Source organism: Triticum urartu, chromosome 3A (genome assembly GCF_056163025.1).
Source record: "Triticum urartu cultivar PI428250 chromosome 3A, HENAU_Tu73, whole genome shotgun sequence".
Taxonomy (NCBI): Eukaryota; Viridiplantae; Streptophyta; class Magnoliopsida; order Poales; family Poaceae; genus Triticum; species Triticum urartu.
In genome coordinates, this window is record NC_141875.1 from 698,030,321 (window position 1) to 698,042,668 (window position 12,348).

Consider the following 12,348-nt stretch of genomic DNA (forward strand, 5'->3'; position numbering starts at 1 on the left):
TGCTTATCAGTTTGATTGACCTCTATTTCTTGTAAAGTGGTTGTGGCAGGAACAAAGGAATGATTTCTGTGGATACTACGTCTGCGAGTCCATCCGCCACACGACCTGTGAGCGGGGCGGGTACTCTGACGAACAATATGAAGTACGTAAATAACAACATTCACAATTTTATTTTATTACCATCATTTGTATTGAGTTTCATTCATTCATATATATATGTATTGACCCCCTTCTTCAAATTAGATGTTTCGGAAGCGGGATGAACTCCTAGCACCAGCTCGCATGCGAGCAATTCAAGAGGAATTGGCGGCATTCTTTCTTGACCAAGTGATCGCTGAAGACGGAGAATACTATGTGGACCATGAGTCCGTATGATTATATTTGTAAGAGATAATTATTGTATATATGTAGCCGGTAGTGTCGGATAGATATACGAGAACTTGTTGTTCGACCAATCTCTCGGAGAAGGAGAGGTGGTCGATATCACTTCTCTCTGTATGCATATATGTTCATGACGATCTTCTGTTTCCTTCGTTTGCTTACTAGCTAACTAGCGTGTCTAGTCCTCTCTATACGTATGTATAGTACGTAGCGTCGACCAAGCACAGACGTAAGAGAGGACACTTCTCTCTATTAATTATAGCTAGCTAACACAATATATGAAACACCTAAATTAACCCCCCAAAACCCCCAACCCCCCCCCTTTTCAAAAAAAACAAAAACCCCAAGCACAGAAATGCTGACACGTGGATGCCTATTGGTCCCGGTTGGTGCCACCAACCGAAACCAAAGGGTCTCCTGCCTGAGCTCTGCGCACTGCCCACGTGGAGGCCCATCAGTCCCGGTTCAAAGGGTCTCCTGCCTGAACCGGGACTATAGGCTCTTTTTCTACCAGTGAGGACGAGAGGGAACTGCCTTTCACGCACAACCCTGTCCACAAGAAGCTGTTGATGCTCCTCCACGGTGACTGGGGCGTCGTCTGCGCGTCACTCTCCATCGTGGAGTAATATGGACAAGACCTTTGACAGCCCGCCGTTCGTGCTGGCGACGTGCATGACTGAGCAATGACCCACTTATGGGCTTAGTTCGTCAATGACAAGGTGAGTATCTCGCTGACAATTATGAACCGTACGAAACAATGTATTATAGACGATGCCTGCCAGACCGAGACCTCATGGCTGTCGATCTCTACCCCCTCCACTAACTTCGCTACAATTACAGATTGTTTGTTACAGACCACAATCTACAAGCCAATATGCCTGAGGCAGGGTAGTTGAAATGAGTAAACTACAGGGTGTTCATTATGAAGATTAAATATGGGTTGAGGTGGAGGCCTATGGTTAGTTACAGGGTGGAACCCACAATAAAATACCAGGACGTTAGTGGGATTAGGGAAGAAAATCACGCTCGTAAGTTAATTTTGTAATCTATTGCCCATAAGTTTAGCAATTTCACACCTCAAAAACAAAGGGGGCCGCGAGGTGATGGTGCAGGGGGAGGGGCCGTAATCCTATAATGTCCTATGTACCCCCATTTATAGTTCTGATTTGTCTTTTTGTTCATGAATCATAAAATATATGTGTCCCAACCGATGTAAGTTGCTCGTGATAACGTACCATTTAAACATTTTCAGTAAGGCAAAAGACTTAACATTTCACCTTCTCAATTCTGAGTGGAAAACTAGGAGGTGGTAGCTAGAATCCATTTCACAAACGTGGTTCTTGATATAATCAATTTAGGCCGCGTTCGGCTCCTCTCCGCTCCGGAGCGGACGAGCCTCTAGCTCATTTTTACAGAGCGGGCTAAACTGAGGTCCACAAATCCACGGAGTCGGAGCGGATGAGATGGATTCCGAACACGACCTTAGTTAGCACTGCTCTCCTCTGTTTCTTGTGGAGAAACAGGAATAACTTTGAATTTTGGTTGTTGTTTTCTTGGGTGGTTGGGGGCCGGGGTGGGGGGAGGGGGCTAGGTTTACATTTAACAGTGTGCAATGTATTAAATTAAAGTTTGTGCGGTGGCCCGTGGCATTCTATCTTTTGTGTGACCTAGAAAATATTTGTCAAAGATAAGCGCCAGCTTTCTAATTTCAATACTGAAGCCTCCTTCGTGCTGATGGAAATGTGCGGGGAGATGTCTCATGCACAATCTGCGCATGCCAGCTGGATGGATCTCTATTCCTAACGGAGCAGTTGGTAGTCTTCGCCGGTCAATTTTCGTCCTAGCAAAGACGGTCTTTTTTCGTCCGTTTTTTCGCTGGTTAATTTTCGTCCCCCTCCCACCACCGCGACTCACGCACGTAGAAAAAAAACCGCAAAAAAAAAAAACACTCCTGCCGATCCCTCGAGGGCACAGGACGATCCTCTCGATCCACGATGCGACCTCTCCCTCTGCTCGCGCTCCGGCACCGCCCCCATCTCCCACTCCGGCGCCGCCCCTACAGCTCCGCTGGCCCGACCCCTTCTTCGGGCGCGTCGGCAGGAGCAGATCCACCTCTCCACTCCATATCGCGACAGCGCTCCAGACCCCCACCCCCACGCCCGGCCGCTGCTAGGGTATCTTACCCTCGCTGCCCCGCCGCAACCTCTCCTTGCTTTCCTCCACCCCCGCCCCACTGTTCGCCCTCTCATGTTTCGATCTGGAAAGCGGGAGAGGATGAGCTGATCTCAAAATACGGGTGCCGAGATGGATTTGGATCTCAAGGTGGGGAGGCCAACGTAGCCGCCCCTAGCGCGTCGAGCTCTGCAGGTACTCCTGGTGTGCGTGGGTAGGAAGGTACCTGCAGTAGATGGCCTTCTTCATTGTTTGCCCCCTGTCTGCCTCCCTGCACCGAGATCCATCTGCTCCGGGCCATGACTGAGAACCAGCGATGCTGCCAAGTAATTTCTAAAACACCTGGTAGGGCGTTCATGTTCATCTCCCCGAGCCCCGTTTTTGGTCGAGGGATCCCGATTCGGGGCGACCCAACACTGGCCGTCCAGAATATTCAGTCTCCGATTTTAACGTAACCCAATTCTTTTCCAGGTCCAGATTGATTTGTCGAGGGTTAAATTTCTCTGATTATTCAAAGGAGCGCAGGGGCATCATGTATCAGTGAGGTACTAAAAACACTGATGTACTCCATTCCATTGGAGGTACGAACAATGTTAATTGATGGAGTTTGCCTGCAGGCATTATTGACGGTTCCATGCAATTACATTCTGCAGAAACTTCAGCGAGGAGCACGCAGTGCAGGATGCAGACGTCGCAAGTACGCGGCTTAGTTATTGTGCATTCCGCTTCATACAATCCTTGTAGAATATGTTTCTACTAATGCTGCTGTGTTTTGAACATTCCCAGTTGCACATGGTTCATGTATTGCTAGATCGACAACAAGTCCCTCCCGTCAGCCTACCTTTACGACATTACAAGGAGTCAAGTTGAACCTGATGTATTAGTGATGACATTGCAATCCAGAACCTAGATCGCCACTTTTGAACCTAACATTGATCAGGCTTGAATTTGCCATGGCTGTAAATCGCCACTCTGGAACTTCAATTTTGAGGAGTTATTTTTCTGCACCCACACCTTGAGGCTGTTGTTCGTCCGCCTCTTGACTTCGTAGTGACCAGCATTCATTCTACAGGTGAACGGACTTCAATTCAAGGAGTTATTTTTCTGTGCCCAGCAAGTGCCAGCTTCATTCAATTTGAGTAAGTAGGAGTGGAGATCAAAGGGTTGTGCGGTCCGTCGAGGGTCGTAGGGGAGAAATATTGGAGCCCCCTGCTGTACCGCGTTGCTGCCGCACCGGGAGGGCGTGAAGATAAAGTTTCAGGGCCGCAGCTGGAGAGAGTGGCGACGCCCAAATAATCACGTGTTGAATGCTAAATGTAACACTTCATTTTTTATGTTCATATAACCAACCAATGCAAATTGAGATGGACTTCTTGAACTATGTACTCCTGATGATTTTTCATTGCTATGTTTCCCAGTTGAGTTTTGGACCCTTGTGATTTTATTTTTCTTTCAGCTAGGCGCCTACAGATCAACAACATGCATGCATCCGCAGCTACATTACATTTGTAATTTTCAGGGAGATCTTCTTTTTTCATTAATTCTCATGGAGATCAAATTATGTGATATTGTGCTATTGGCAGAGACATTGCAATCTTATATTTGCCCAAAAATTAGCAAGGTGCGTTCTCTATTCCCCTCTATTTTTCAAGTTAATGCCTAATATCCCACCACTTTACATTTTCTATCTGCTGAATCATTCATCTGCTCAATCAAGAAGCACCTTCCTGTTATTTTGGGCAATCTGAATCGGCCATCTGTCTATTATGGCTGCACATTAATGTTTGCTACATATGTTATATGTAGATTGGTTTACATGAATACAGAGTAGCACTACATGTATATTGATGGAGAAACTATTGTTCAGCTATGCATTTGAAGTGTAGGCTATTATTCTCATATTTTTGGCTTCGATTCTCAAGTGCGAGGATTACTTCTCTACTAATGATATTTGGTCGTTTGTCCAAGTTTAAATGTGTAGGCTACAATATGTATGTTTTGCCATTGTAAAAGTTATCTGTCACAAAAAACTAAAAACACATGGTTTCTTAGTTGCCAGTCTATATCTCAAATGCTTTTTGATTTTTACGTTTTGATAAATGCATTGTCGACGATAATTATTCTTTCTAAGTAACCTCCTTAATTTTTAAGCTAACAAGGCAGAAAATGTCTACTGTTCAGGATAAACCAGAAATTGCGACAAAGAGTTGGTAAGTGCTTTCACAACTGCTACAGTTCTGAACCAATGTTGTGTTCTACAGTATTATATTCTTGGAAAAGAATTCCGTCATTTATTTATTTCTTTGTTATTGATGTAATGTTCAACTGATTATAGAAATGGTTTTTTTATGTTGACTACAATCATGAATGAAGGAAAATGTTTATGATAATGTACTGCAAATTGGCTTCTTGCTTGATCATCCTAACCAAGAAGACTTTGATAGCGCCATTGGCTTTTTATATGTGCCAATAAAATTAGCAGGCCGATGCAGCTCCGGGCTATTGATAATGGAGTTTCAGGATCCTTCCTCTGAGCACCCACTCACGGAAGAATCAGCAGCGCGCCACGCAGATGGAACCTGACCGAGATCACGGGATGCTTCCTTACAGGGCTCACCAAGATTGATATTCTGAACTTTTTTGTAAACAAAGTGAAGAGTGGGACATGATCTACACTTGTGCTAATATAAAATATACAGTACTTGTGTAGGTGCAGGTTTTGTTTTAACATTCCAATTGTTGTTTATCCTTTTGTCGCTGAAAATTCTTTACTAATGATGACATTCATTTTATTTCTTCTAGATGTATCTCGATCCACTATGTCCAATCGTAAGGTGAAAATGGCGGCACAACAGCCCGGAGGAGACGGCGGTGAGCCCCCCTCCTCCAACTGAGCAATCCACCAGGCGGCGGCACGAACGACCTTCATCTCTAGATGCTTCCCTGCACACCAATGAGATTCACGCCGATAATCTTGACTCCTGACCAATGTCCTTCAGGCCTGAAGTCCCTGTAGTACCCAAGGTCGAGTGATCACTGCTGCGCCTCGCTGTGTCCTGACTCCTGACTGATGTCCTTCAGCCTCCGGTAGCTCATTCACTTTTAGTGTTCCATCTCCTTCTGTCAAGGTTTAATGTTCTTGTACTATTTTTCTGAGACATGGTCACAGTTTCTTTTTGCATAATTTTTTTAAAGAAATCAAAAATATTGTTATGTAATGTTTAGTATCTCTTTGTACCTCTGATTTATGCACCAAACTAGAGGGGACCATGAAGGCATGGATGTTCAATATTTTTTCCAATAATATATGGTGAAAAACAATTTGATTTTCGTATACTTGTGTCTTTCATGTTCACTTGGTCCATTAGTTTATTTTTTTCTTGAACTTCTATTTGGAAGGACGCAAATTGATCAGATGTAACCATCTCCACATCTCAGTGCCAGACTATTGTTACATTGGCACATATTATTCTGATATGTAATATTCTGAATAATAATTTGATTATGTCCAAGTGAACAGTAGAAGAATTATCTGTCAGTGCATAGAGTATTTTCGACTTTCACCATCGAGTCTTTGTAGGTAAGTTGTATTTGTTTAATCTACTGACACCTGCATATTTGATATGAAATGCAGTAAGGGCCACAACTAATTGATGTTCTCATAATGCTATCATAATGGTATGCTTTCTCATCTGTACTGGTAATTGTTCAGACATAAATGCATTATGGTCATGGGAGAACAATACTCGTATGAATTGATTACCCTCCTGGTGAGTAATATTTTATTCTAAGTATTCAGTTGCCTGCAAAATAATTCTGTAATAGACATCTAACTGCATGTTGTTGTGTGACCTGCATCTAAACTGAGAACAGAAACAACAAACTGCTTGAAACTCGGCGTCTTTATATTTGCCCTCATTTGTTGAGGTTCAGTTTCACAAATTAGACACACTATGGACCTGGTAGCGTTTTTCTTTTAGTTTAGGCATCCATACAACCTGGAGAAACTGCGTCATTTGAGCACAAGAACATCTAAGGTCTAAACAGATGTACTGTTGATTCTGCTACATTCAGCAACCTGATGAACGCCTCAAGGTAATGAATGTTTTTTAGGAGCCATCTTGTTTCTTTATTTTGGTTATTTGACTGATGCTAGACCTTGGTCACTTGATGACAAACACACACACATGCACACACGCACACGCGCGCAGTACTTGTAGGCGAGTTCAGCATGACATTCCTGATCATATGTTGGTTTGTGCATTTCGTTATTAGTTAGACTACCATATCCCAAGTGTATATTTGTAATTGCCGAAACAAGTATAGAAATGCTCTGCGTCAGCATCCAAAAGGAGTTTTACAGTCTATTACATTTGCCACTCAGAAAAACTAAAAAATTTCACTACAAGACCGTCCAATATTTTTGAATTAGTGACTGTAAGTAAACATTTGGGCTGATGTTGTTATTTATATAAGTATGACCAAGTTATTCATCTTGGCCCCTGGAACAATTGAACCAAGAACAAGAACCTTACGAAGTTGTTATTATTATGCTACACGAGTACAATATTTCTTTAGCTTATACTATACTGTTGTGACAATTTTTTGACTCCCATTGCAACGGACGGTTATCCTTATATATTTTCACAATCTTCAGATTTGGAGGGTGAGATGCTACAGCAGTACAGCTTCAAGCTATCTTGCTTCTTTGTGAGGGAACCAATCAACTAACCGAATGAAACAATTTCAGCATTCCATTTCTTTAGGACAATTGCAGGAAGGAAGTCTAAAATTGATGCACCAGAGCAGCTTGATGCTTTTCCTAATCTTGATGTACCTATCCCTTTCTTTAGGACAATTACAGCAAGAAAGTAGGAGGAAGAAGAAATGCAGGCGACCTCATGAAAGCCAATAACAAAGATCCACAGGTGAGCAATGTTGGCTCCTCTGCTGCTGCACTGCAGATATATTTATTTTCTAGATATATTTTCTTTTTTTCAATTTCTGTTGTTTTGCTTACTACAAGTAACATGGAGATGTCATATGATATTGTTCAGTTTGTGAAATGCAGAAGTGAGAGGAGGATTGCAAGTACTACTTTGTAACAGTTCCAAAGAACTGACCGTGCTCTGAATTTAAGCCTATCTAAAGCAAAAAATGAATGTTAGATCTCCTGTAACATGGTGAGGGCACTCAAGTCCTGAGCTTGCTACGTAAAATTATTTGCCACTTATATTTTGGATTTAAAAGTGTGAAGTATACATATACTATTTTCAATATCTGACTCTTTTTATATATCTAATGGAAATTAAGTGATGGCATGGTATGCAGACATGAACTAGGGTCATTGCTCTGTTCCTAAGATACAATGGGTTGTTTATTCATTCAAATTGCATCTACCAGTGATGGTTCCAGTTTTTGTGTCCCATCTCCTTTTGGGGGCCTACTTCATATTCTAATTTGAATACTGTCCATTCATGCTTTTAGGAAGCGGATGAAATGCTAAGATGGTTTAAATATTGAACTGAGAAAATATAGTCGATTGTCCGGACGCAGAGGCCCTAGCAGCCTTCAAGCACAACATCCGCGATGAGTGGCTTGCCCGGCACCTGGGACAGGAAAATCCGAAATCCATGGCAGCCCTCATGACACTCATGACCCGCTTTTGCGCGGGAGAAGATAGCTGGCTAGCTCGCAGTAACAACTTATCAAAGAACCCTGGTAATTCGGATACCAAGGACAAAAGTGGCAGGACACGTCGGAATAAGCAAAAACGCCGCGTTAACAGCGACAACAATGAAGACACGGCAGTCAATGCCGGATTCAAAGGCTATAAATCCGGTCAGCGGAAAAAGCCATTCAAAAAGAATACTCAGGGCCCGTCCAGTTTGGACCGAATACTCGATCGCTTGTGCCAGATACATGGCACCCCCGAAAGGCCAGCTAATCACACTAACAGGGATTGTTGGGTGTTCAAGCAGGCAGGCAAGTTAAGGGCCGAAAACAGAGACAAGGGGCTGCACAGCGACGACGAGGAGCCCAAGCCGCCGAACAACAATTGACAGAAGGGCTTTCCCCCACAAGTGCGGACGGTGAACATGATATACGCAACCCACATTCCCAAGCGGGAGCGGAAGCGTGCGCTATGGGACGTATACGCGATAGAGCCAGTCGCCCAAAAGTTCAACCCATGGTCCTCCTGCCCGATCACTTTTGATCAAAGGGACCATCCCACTAGCATCCGTCATGGCGGCTTCGCCGCATTGGTTCTCGACCCAATCATCGACGGATTTCATCTCACAAGAGTCCTCATGGACGGCGGCAGTAGCCTGAACCTGCTTTATCAGGATACAGTGCGGAAAATGGGCATAGATCCCTCAAGGATTAAGCCCACAAGAACGACCCTTAAAGGCGTTATACCAGGTGTAGAAGCCAACTGTACAGGCTCAGTAACACTTGACGTGGTCTTCGGATCCCCGGACAATTTCCGAAGCGAAGAGTTAATCTTCGATATAGTCCCGTTTCGCAGTGGCTATCACGCCCTGCTCGGACGAACCTCATTCGCAAAGTTCAATGCGGTGCCGCACTACGCATATCTCAAGCTCAAGATGCCAGGCCCTCGAGGAGTAATTACGGTCAACGGAAACACCGAACGCTCCCTCCGTACGGAGGAGCATACAGCGGCTCTCGCAGCAGAGGTACAAAGTAGCCTTCTCAGGCAATTCTCTAGTCCGGCCATTAAAAAGCCAGACACTGCCAAGCGCGCCCGGAGTAACCCACAGCAGGACCGCCTGGCACACTCTGAGCAAGCGTAGCAATGCGGCCCCAACCCCAGCTTTCGCGACATAGCGAAACCAGTACCTCGCGTACATAAATACGCCCTTGAAATACCATGGGCACAGGGGAAGGGGCACAATAACGGCACGCCCAAAATACGGCTTAAAACGTACTAGGGGCTGCTGGATTCTTTTTTTAATTTTTTCTTACTTTCAGGACTCCATACTTCGGACGACCTGTTCGGCAATTCGACTGCCGCACAAACGATGCAAGATCCAGGGAGGCAGACAAGCCATGCCGCATTATGGAACTCCAAGGTGGTCTCTGTTACGAGCGGTATACCTGTTTTAAATACAATTCCGCGGCCTGCCCCTAGTCAGGACATACTGAATAGTCCAATATCTTTTGCTTACCGCACTATTTGTATCGTTCGGCTTTGATAAATAGCCTCTCTATAAACAATGCTTCTTGTCTATTTTTTACATTATCTTCTTTTCACATTTATGTTTATTAAATGACATGATTGCACCCGTACACCATGGTACGGCAAACACGCCAGGGGCTTTAGTACCCCTCATAATGGTGTGAGAAGTCCGTACACTTTCACAAGTGCGGCACCCCGAACTTATAGCACTATATGCATCGGCTCCGAATCATGATTTGGGTCAATAGTTGGGTTTGCCCGGCACCTATGTTTTGGTGCCTTACGTTCCGCTCTATCGGCTAAGGTAGCACTAGGAGAACCACTGCGATTGTGCCCCGGTTCAGCTGGGTTAAGCACCTCAGTGGAGAAAGCTAAAACTGACTGTCATGATGAGGCGAGAGACCGGTCGCTGTTCGAGAGGTTTTTCGAGTCCCTAAAGACTTATGCCGCTTCGAGCGAGGAGCTGGCTTTGTCCGGCCAAGGCGTGGATAGCGCCCCGAACTCGGTCTTCCGAACTAGGGGCTTCGCCGAAATTTAAAATTATAGAGTTCTATGGCTAAGTGAGAGTGTTCAAGCATTATAGTCCGATTGCCTGGTTCGTTGTGCTGAGCGCCTCCCTCGAAGAACCCAACTATGGGAAAAAGAGCGCTCAGGTTTATCCCGAACACCCCAGCACTTTTGGCACGGGGGCAGAAGCCGACGACTGGCGATCTCTCAATTTTTGATAAACTAGTGATTCACACAAATTTAAAAAAAATCAAATTTAAACTATTCAAATTTTAAAACTAATGGCACTAACAGAAAGTTTATAATTATTGTGACCTAAAAGAAAAAAGAAAACACTACAAAACTATAAGTATTTAGTTCTAAGTAGAAACAAAAAAAACAAAAAAACAAAAACAGTGCCACCTACTGGGCCCCCACGGCCTGAATACGACTAGAAACCCTACCATGGGCCAGGATTCAGGCCCGCGGGAGGCCCAGTAGGCCCACAGGCACAGATTGCAGTGTTAGGCCCGAAAGCCTGCTTCAGAGAGGAGCTCGAGAGGGAAGGCGCACCGCACCTTATAAACAGGTGCGCCTCCCTCTCAACTAGCGAGGTGGGACTAAATATTTGGGTTCGGGGCAGCACGGGCCTTTGGTCCCGGTTGGTGGCACCAACCGGGACTAAAGGGGGGCATTAGTTCCGGTTGGTGCTACGACCCGGGACTAATGCCCCCCTTTAGTCCCGGTTGGTGCCACCTGTTGGGGAACGTAGTAATTTCAAAAAAATTCCTACACACACGCAAGATCATGATGATGCATAGCAACGAGAGGGGGAGAGTGTGATCTATGTACCCTTGTAGATCGACAACGGAAGCGTTAACTTGGTTGATGTATTCGTACGTCTTCACGGCCCGACCGATCAAGCACCGAAACTACGGCACCTCCGAGTTCTAGCACACGTTCAGATCGATGACGATCCCCGGACTCCGATCCAGCAAAGTGTCGGGGAAGATTTCCGTCAGCACGACGGCGTGGTGACGATCTTGATGTACTACTGTCGCAGGGCTTCGCCTAAGCACCGCTACAATATTATCAAGGACTATGGTGGAAGGGGGCACCGCACACGGCTAAGAATATGATCACGTGGATCAACTTGTGTCTCTAGGGGTGCCCCTGCCTCCGTATATAAAGGCTCAAGGGAGGGGGGGCTGGCCGGCCAAGAGGAGGCGCGCCAGGAGGAGTCCTACTCCTTCTGGGAGTAGGACTTCCCCCCTTTCCTAATTGGAATAGGATTCGCGGAGGGGGTAAAAGAGGAGAGAGAGGAGGAAGGGGGGCCGGCCCCCTCTCCTTGTCCTATTCGGACCAAGGGGGGGAGGGGCGCGCGGCCCATCTATGGCCACCTCTCCTCTCTTCCACCAAGGCCCACTAAGGCCCATATACCTCCCGGGGGGTTCCGGTAACCTCCCGGTACTCCGATAAAATCCCGATTTCACCCGGAACACTTCCGATATCCAAACATAGGCTTCCAATATATCAATCCTTATGTCTCAACCATTTCGAGACTCCTCGTCATGTCCGTGATCACATCCGGGACTCCGAACAACCTTCGGTACATCAAAATGCATAAACTCATAATATAACTGTCATCGTAACCTTAAGCGTGCGGACCCTACGGGTTCGAGAACAATGTAGACATGACCGAGACACGTCTGCGGTCAATAACCAATAGCGGAACCTGGATGCTCATATTGGCTCCTACATATTCTACGAAGATCTTTTATCGGTCAGACCGCATAACAACATACGTTGTTCCCTTTGTCATCGGTATGTTACTTGCCCGAGATTCGATCGTCGGTATCCTATACCTAGTTCAATCTCGTTACCGGCAAGTCTCTTTACTCGTTCTGTAATACATCATCCCGCAACTAACTCATTAGTTGCAATGCTTGCAAGGCTTAAGTGATGTGCATTACCGAGAGGGCCCAGAGATACCTCTCCGACAATCGGAGTGACAAATCCTAATCTCGAAATACGCCAACCCAACATGTACCTTTGGAGACACCTGTAGAGCTCCTTTATAATCACCCAGTTACGTTGTGATGTTTGGT

General features: G+C 45.4%; 1 long non-coding RNA gene across 5 annotated transcripts; it reads left to right on the forward strand.

Moving 5' to 3' along the window:
* Positions 1-2,310: 2,310 nt before the first annotated feature.
* Positions 2,311-7,984, forward strand: LOC147981776 (uncharacterized). 5 transcript variants are annotated; one of them, XR_015599026.1, is made up of 5 exons: positions 2,311-2,898; positions 3,025-3,098; positions 3,207-3,250; positions 3,340-7,481; positions 7,611-7,984. It is a non-coding gene; the product is annotated as an uncharacterized LOC147981776 (long non-coding RNA). The 5 variants fall into 5 exon arrangements; XR_015599025.1 differs by having other exon boundaries at positions 7,625-7,984; XR_015599027.1 differs by having other exon boundaries at positions 3,340-6,648; positions 7,211-7,984.
* The last annotated feature ends 4,364 nt before the right edge of the window (positions 7,985-12,348 follow it).